This window comes from Arachis ipaensis, chromosome B2 (genome assembly GCF_059453495.1).
Source record: "Arachis ipaensis isolate K30076 ecotype BB chromosome B2, ASM5945349v1, whole genome shotgun sequence".
NCBI lineage: Eukaryota > Viridiplantae > Streptophyta > Magnoliopsida > Fabales > Fabaceae > Arachis > Arachis ipaensis.
In genome coordinates, this window is record NC_142437.1 from 30,329,340 (window position 1) to 30,336,365 (window position 7,026).

Here is a 7,026-nt window from a genome sequence, read left to right on the forward strand (position 1 = left end):
CTTGACTTATCCTTCGATGTTAAGGGTTGACTTAGTGAGATTAATCCATCACAATTATCATAGTTGTGGTTATAGCAAGGAAGGGATTCCATAACTCATCCCAAGTCAAGGTTTCATTTATGTTTTAAACCACGTTTCCATCAATTTTGAGTCTTACTTGTTTATATTACATACATAGTTCTTTTGTTCTTTCATTAGTTTATTAATTGCAAATTTTGTTTTGTTCTTTTATCTCTTTATTTGTTTCCTTCAATCATTGTTTTTGATCTTCACAACTAATTTTATGCACTTGTTGTCACTAGTTCCTAGGGAGAACGACCCGGGAGTCTAAATACTCTCGATTAATTTGATTTGAATTGTGACAATATCTTGGATTAAATTTTGATTAGGATCAATTGTTGGTTCGGAGCTATACTTACAACAAAAATCTATTTTGTGAAAAATCTGAAACCACGTTTGGTCTTCCTTCAATAAGCCACCATATTACGATGTTGCATCAACACGCAATCTAAACCTTTAAGTGATGCATCGCAATACACTTCAAATGGTTCATTCGGATCAGGTAGAATAAGCACTGATGCAGAAGTCAACCTCTCTTTCAAGGTCTGAAAACTTTTTCGCACTCTAGCGTCCATACAAACGGGACTTCTTTACGCGTCAACTTCATCATTGGTAGGGCAATCTGTGAGAATCCCTTGATGAACCATCTATAGTATCCAGCCAAGCCTAAGAAACTCTTAATCTCAATTACAGATGTCGGTCTCTTCCACACAGTCACTGCCTCAATCTTAGACGGATCCAATGCAATCCCATCCTTACACACCACATGACCTAGAAACTTCACTTCTCCCTTCCAAAACTCGCACTTCAAAAGCTTCGCATACGGTCTCTTCCCCTTCAAGATTTGCAACACAATTCTCAAGTGTTCTTTATGCTCTTTTTTAGTTCTGGAATACACCAGTATGTCATCTATGAATACCACCACAAACTTATCCAAAAAGGGTTGGAACACCCTGTTCATGTAATCCATAAACATAGCAGGGGCATTCGTTAACCCAAAGGACATCACTTCGTACCCATAGTGACCATGGTGAGTTCGGAACGTAGTTTTAGGAATGTCAGCTTCTCTCACTCTAATCTGATGGTAACCCGATCTAAGGTCAACATTTGAGAACACGCCAGCTCCTTGTAATTGGTCCATCAGATCATCAATCTGTGGTAAAGGGTATTTATTCTTCACCGTCACCTTATTCAACTGTCGGTAATCAACACATAACCTCATACCTCCATCTTTCTTGTTTACCAACAACACAAGCGCTCCCCACGGGGAAACACTTGGTCGAATGAAGCTCTTCTCTAACAACTCTTCTAATTGCTTCTTTAACTCCACTAATTCCAATGGTGCCATCCGATATAGTGCAATCGATATCGGTCCAGCTCTTGGCACTAGGTCTATAGCGAATTCAATCTCTCTCTGAGGTGGAAACTTGGGTATATCTTCGGGGAAAACTTCAAAAAATTCTCTCACAACCGGTATTCGGTCTAAGTCTTGCTCATTTCCTACAAAATTTGTTGCCAAAAGGATAAATCCTTGGCACTCAGCCCCACTACAATTTACTTTCACCGCATTTAGGTAATAACTTCGCGCCACCACCGGTCCTTCTGATTCCTCAGACATAAACTGGATGGAACGCTCAAAACAATCCAACAACACCTGATTTCTTGACAACCAATTCAAACCCAAAATCAAGTCTAACTCGGTCATTGGCAGACAAATAAAGTCATGCACAAATTCTTGGTTCTCCACCCTAAAAGGTACCTCTTGACATCCTAATCTAGTCACCACAGTCTTAGAAGCAGGAGTATGCACATGCAAATCAAATGACAATGCCGACACTTTTAACCCTAATTCCGCAGCCTTATCAAAGTCCATGAATGAATGAGATGCTCCAGTATCATACAATACAGTTAATATTTTACCACCAATTTTACACTTACCTCTTATCAAAGTATCTGACTTAGCTGCCTCATCCGCCGTGATAGCATACACACGGCCTTGCTGTTGAGCTCTACCAGCATTATGATCGGTCTTTTCGAGACAGTTCCATGATATGTGAACAGCTCCTCCATAATTATAGCAAAGTCCCAAACCAGCCCTTCAAAGAGTTCCCGGGTGATAGCTTCTACACCGTCTACAAGTAATTTCGTTTTGAGGTTGCCTTCTGTATCTCCTTCCTTGATGGTTGTTATTCCCTCGGTAAGTAGCTCGGCCACGTTGAGGTTGTTGAACATAACCTCCCCTCCTGAAGTTTTGGCCCTTTGGAGCAAAGGACCTTGCACCTCCTCCTCGGTAATGATGACCACCACGGCTATAACCCGCATTCACATTCTTCCTAGAGCAATCTTTCACCACACAGCTTTTGTTAACAAACTCTGCAAAGCTCTTAATCTCAAGAGGCAAAACAGCCCGCATTATGTCCTCTCTCAAGCCATCATGTTATTTCATGCACTTCCACTCCTCATATTCTTCAAGAGCACCCCGACAAACTCTTGAGAAATGACACAGCTCCTCAAACTTGCTTGTGTAAGCAGTCACAGTCATTGTTCCTTGTCTTAGTTGAAGTAGCTCCAACTCCTTGGCTTGTCTCACAGAATTTGGGAAATACTTCTTATAAAACTCTTCTTTAAAGACCTCCCAAGTGATCGCCTCAGCCCCAATTCCTTTCTGCAGAAGATAGTAAGTCCCTTGCCACTAGTGTTGAGCTTCTCCAGTCAACTGGTAAGCAGCAAACTCTACCATCTGACCTTCAGGTACTTACTGCGCTTGCAATGATCTCTCCATTACCCTAAGCCAGTTGCCAGCTTCTGTCAGATTAGTTGATCCTCTAAAGGTTGGAGGATTAACCTTCAGAAAGGTTACCAATGTCATCGGACCTGCAACTGAGCTCCCTCCAACTCCGTTACCATTCCCATTCCCATTCATCCTTTCCATTGCTTGGTTGGCAGCTGTCGCATTAACTTGAATAGTATTGAGAAGTTGGGCCATTGCCGCCAAAAATTCGGCCTGACTTCCAGCAGGAACGGGTTCCTCATTTCCTCTCCGTCCGCGACCCCATCCACGAGTTGCCATCTAGGGTCCTATCCATACAAAACAAGTGATACCAAGGTGACGAGTCTCAATATCTCAAGTTAAGTACTTCAATTTTCCAAAAGTATACTCATGAACATCATGCTAAACATATCAATTAGATATCCTAAATAGCACAGGCATAATTCAGAGTATGCATTAAAGCATAAGCAGTCCATCCCTTAGGCTCAGAAGAACGAACTACTCTGATACCATAATGTAACACCCTAATATTCAAATCCTTATGCTAGAGTCATAAGTCAATGATATTATGGTGGTATGACTCTCAGGTGGATTATAATCATATATATATATATATATAATTGAAAGAAAGTCTAAATCGAAAAGCCTGAGAGGAGTAAAAATAAAATCACAAAGTCGTAACACTCACGTATCGATAAAACAAAAGATAAAGCATGAATAGAAATCGTATAAAGTTAAAACCGCAAGAAAGAACAAGATAAAGTAAGAATATAGATATATAACATAAGTGATTAGTCACTAGTTGCGACCCGCGAAGTTTAGGCCGAATAGGATACAGAATAAAAACAGTTTGACAACAATACCTCTTATTTCTCCCAAAAGATACATAAAGGCCTCTATAGACAAGTTTTCAAAAGGATTAAATACATAAGTTTTTCAAAAATAAAAGTGGAGAGATTCTAAACAAAGTAAAGCAGAGATATAATAATCTTCACCAACTCTCAGATGAAGCACAGATCACTGCTGAGCACCTAGACCTACATCTATAAAATAAGAGATATATACGGAATGAGAACCCCCGACCTATGGGTTCCCAGTATGGTAAAAGTGCCAAATAAATACTGCATAAGGCAACATGAACTCACTAAGCAATCTTAATTCTCCACACGTCACATTATCCATCTTAATTTATTTCTGATCCATAACTTTGGCAACTAACATAAGGGGAATTCTAAGCCTAAGTCAACAATTCTTAACCTTCTCAATTCTCCAACAAACAGAGCCATAATCAGAGACAGTACCAACCCTCAGCGTCAACCAACACCAGTATGAGGGACATCTCAGTTGTACAAACACAAGCAAAGCAAACAAGTAATATACAAGTAGGTACAAGTAAAGCAAGTATCATACAATCAAGTAACAACATATCCGATTAGATAGTCCAAAACAAGTAAGCAAACCTATACAAGTCAAACATATACAAATGATGTATGCCTACCCTTTGGCTGATGATATCATCTATCAATTACATAGCCAATTCGACATGTCCTGGTAGCTAACCATTGGACAGTCCCTGCGAGCGTGCATCTTCAAGCTCAAAATCATAATCATTCAAAATAAAAATATCTATGGGAGAGAGCTCATCCAGAAAGGTCTAAGTGTCCGGCCAAACCTGCGACGCAAGATCAACAGAGTCTCAGATCTTAACTTGGAGCAAGTGGAGTCGACCCACTGCATCTACCCAAGGAAATCCGAAACTCAGATAATTTCACAAATCTCAAGTCATTCTCAACTGGGAGCAAGTGGGGGCTAACCACTGCATCTATCCCAGGAGGCTCAAACCAAATCTAGAGCAAGTAGATCAATGCCCTTGCATCTACCCAGGTAGGTGTATTAAATTCAGAATCAAGCTCAAATAACAATTTCATAATCATTATCATTCCCATCGTCAATCTCATAATCATCATCATCATCATTATCATTATCAATATCTTGATCATCATCATTCTTATTATCAATCTCATGATCATCATCATTCTCACTTAACATCTTGTTCCTTTGTTTCAGTTTTACTAACTCAACTGTTGGGCTTTATCCATAACTCTTTCATCCTCAATTCCACCGGCTCTAGACCCATATCGAAGCTTAAAGAGGTTTAGGAGGCTAAAAGAATGGTTAAAATTCATAAAAACACTTTTATTTTAAATTATAGAAAGTGTGCGTATGCATACATGTAGTGTGCATACGCACAAGCTGAAAATCTGGGTGTCTGCATATGCATTCAAAAGGCCCGCGTACGCATACACGGCTTTTGGACCATATCGCATACACAAGCATTGTCTGCATATGCAAAGGCACCTGGCAGAGGCGAATGTCCACGTACGTATGGCCAGAGCCGCGTACACATCCATATCAGAAAACAAAAAATCTGATATGTTGTAGAAATCAGTTTTTCAGTCCAATTTTCAAAACCTCATAACTTTTTTCACAAAATTATGTTTTCAGCCATTCTTGAACTGTTGGAAAGATCGGTAAATGAATTTTCATAAAAATATAATTTTTCCAACTCTGAGAACCAAGTTACGGCCCGCTAAAGTTAGCCAAAAATCTGTTTTTGCCAAAAACACACATTTACTAATTTTCCAATGATTCACTAGCCTCAATCATTTTCCAACCAACAAAATGAACCCAGACCAACTCAAATTACCTATTCACACATAACAAATTCCAAACCTACTCCTTTTACGCATTTCAACTCAACTACACTCATTCCACAGTTCAAAATCCTTATTTTCAATTATTCCATCAATCAATCAAATTTTCATACATTACATACCAATTCATTCAATCTCATACATTATCACACCATTCAATCATCACTTACCATCCTTTTTTCGGCCTCCGGCCCAAAATTCATGGCCTCCATCCCAAATTTCATCAAATCAATACACATGAACTCATAATCATGTAATTCACTATCCAACACAATTCCAATCAATCCAACAATAATGCATCACCGAAAACATCAATTATAACATCATATCTTCTACACATACCAAATTCATCCAAATACTCAATTCAAACCTAATCCTAGGAGCATCTAGCCTAGGATTTCATACCACATTATACGATATTTAAATAAAACTAAAATTGTACCTCTTGTAGTCACAACAATTTGATCTTTCCTTGTAAAGTTTCTACCAAGCACTAGCTCCAAGCTCCACCAAGAGTTTCACAAGCCAATTTCAAGTTTTCAAGATTACCAATGTAACACCCTAACTTTTAGCACCTCATGATCGCACTAAAAGTTCAGGCGTCACCTACCTCTACTCGTTTAATTTCATACTATATTTATTTAATATTGAGCCTTTGCGAATACGACCCAAAATTCTCAATTAAGAAAACGGAATGTTTTGACTTTTAATCACTTAAACTCAATGATATATATATTCACATATTATTATATACATAGACTTATTTCAAGATTCTCAAAATACAAATCCTATCCCCTCTAAAAACTAAAAACAATAAACGATGAGAGAAAAATAAAATCTAACAATTCAACTTGTAAACATAACCTTCTATGCTCCTGTAGCTCCGCACTAAACCTTCGTACCTGTAGTTGAAAGGGATGGAAACAGGAGATAAGAACTGGAGAGTTCTTAGTAGGGTCGGGGTGTATAGTTATATCCATTTTATATATACTTAGTCAGCAACAACAGTCAACAAAGTACGAACCAATTCAACAATTATAGAACACAAAACCCAATCACAAGCACACACAATCATAGAAAACACACTCATAAACAAATATGCGCAAACAAGTATGATGCATGTCTATCCCTAGTGTAGGTAATGAGCTCATTTGTCGGTTTCAACCCGCTCCCGACGTAACTCAGCAACCTTTGTCTGAGTTTGGTTTTCAGTGTCATAACCTCTGTAAGCAGCCTCTGTCTTACAGGTGCGACTCTCTTGAGCTGATGCATGCAAACATAACCTCTGTAAGCAACCTTAATCTTACAGTTGAGGCTCTCTCTGGCCAATGTATGTATCAATAACCTCTGTAAGCAACCTCTGTCTTACAGGTGCGACTATCCCCTGGATTGGCCGATGTATCTCTGGAAGCAAATCTCGGTGGACTCACCACCATATCTCTGCTCGTTTTCAGCAAGTAAACAATCATCTCAGCTCGTTCT

The 7,026-nt window shown here is 38.9% G+C and overlaps 1 pseudogene; it reads right to left on the reverse strand.

Annotated features, from left to right (window-relative positions):
- Positions 1-598: 598 nt before the first annotated feature.
- LOC148573468 (uncharacterized) lies at positions 599-4,879 on the reverse strand (annotated as a pseudogene).
- Between the last annotated feature and the right edge of the window lie 2,147 nt (positions 4,880-7,026).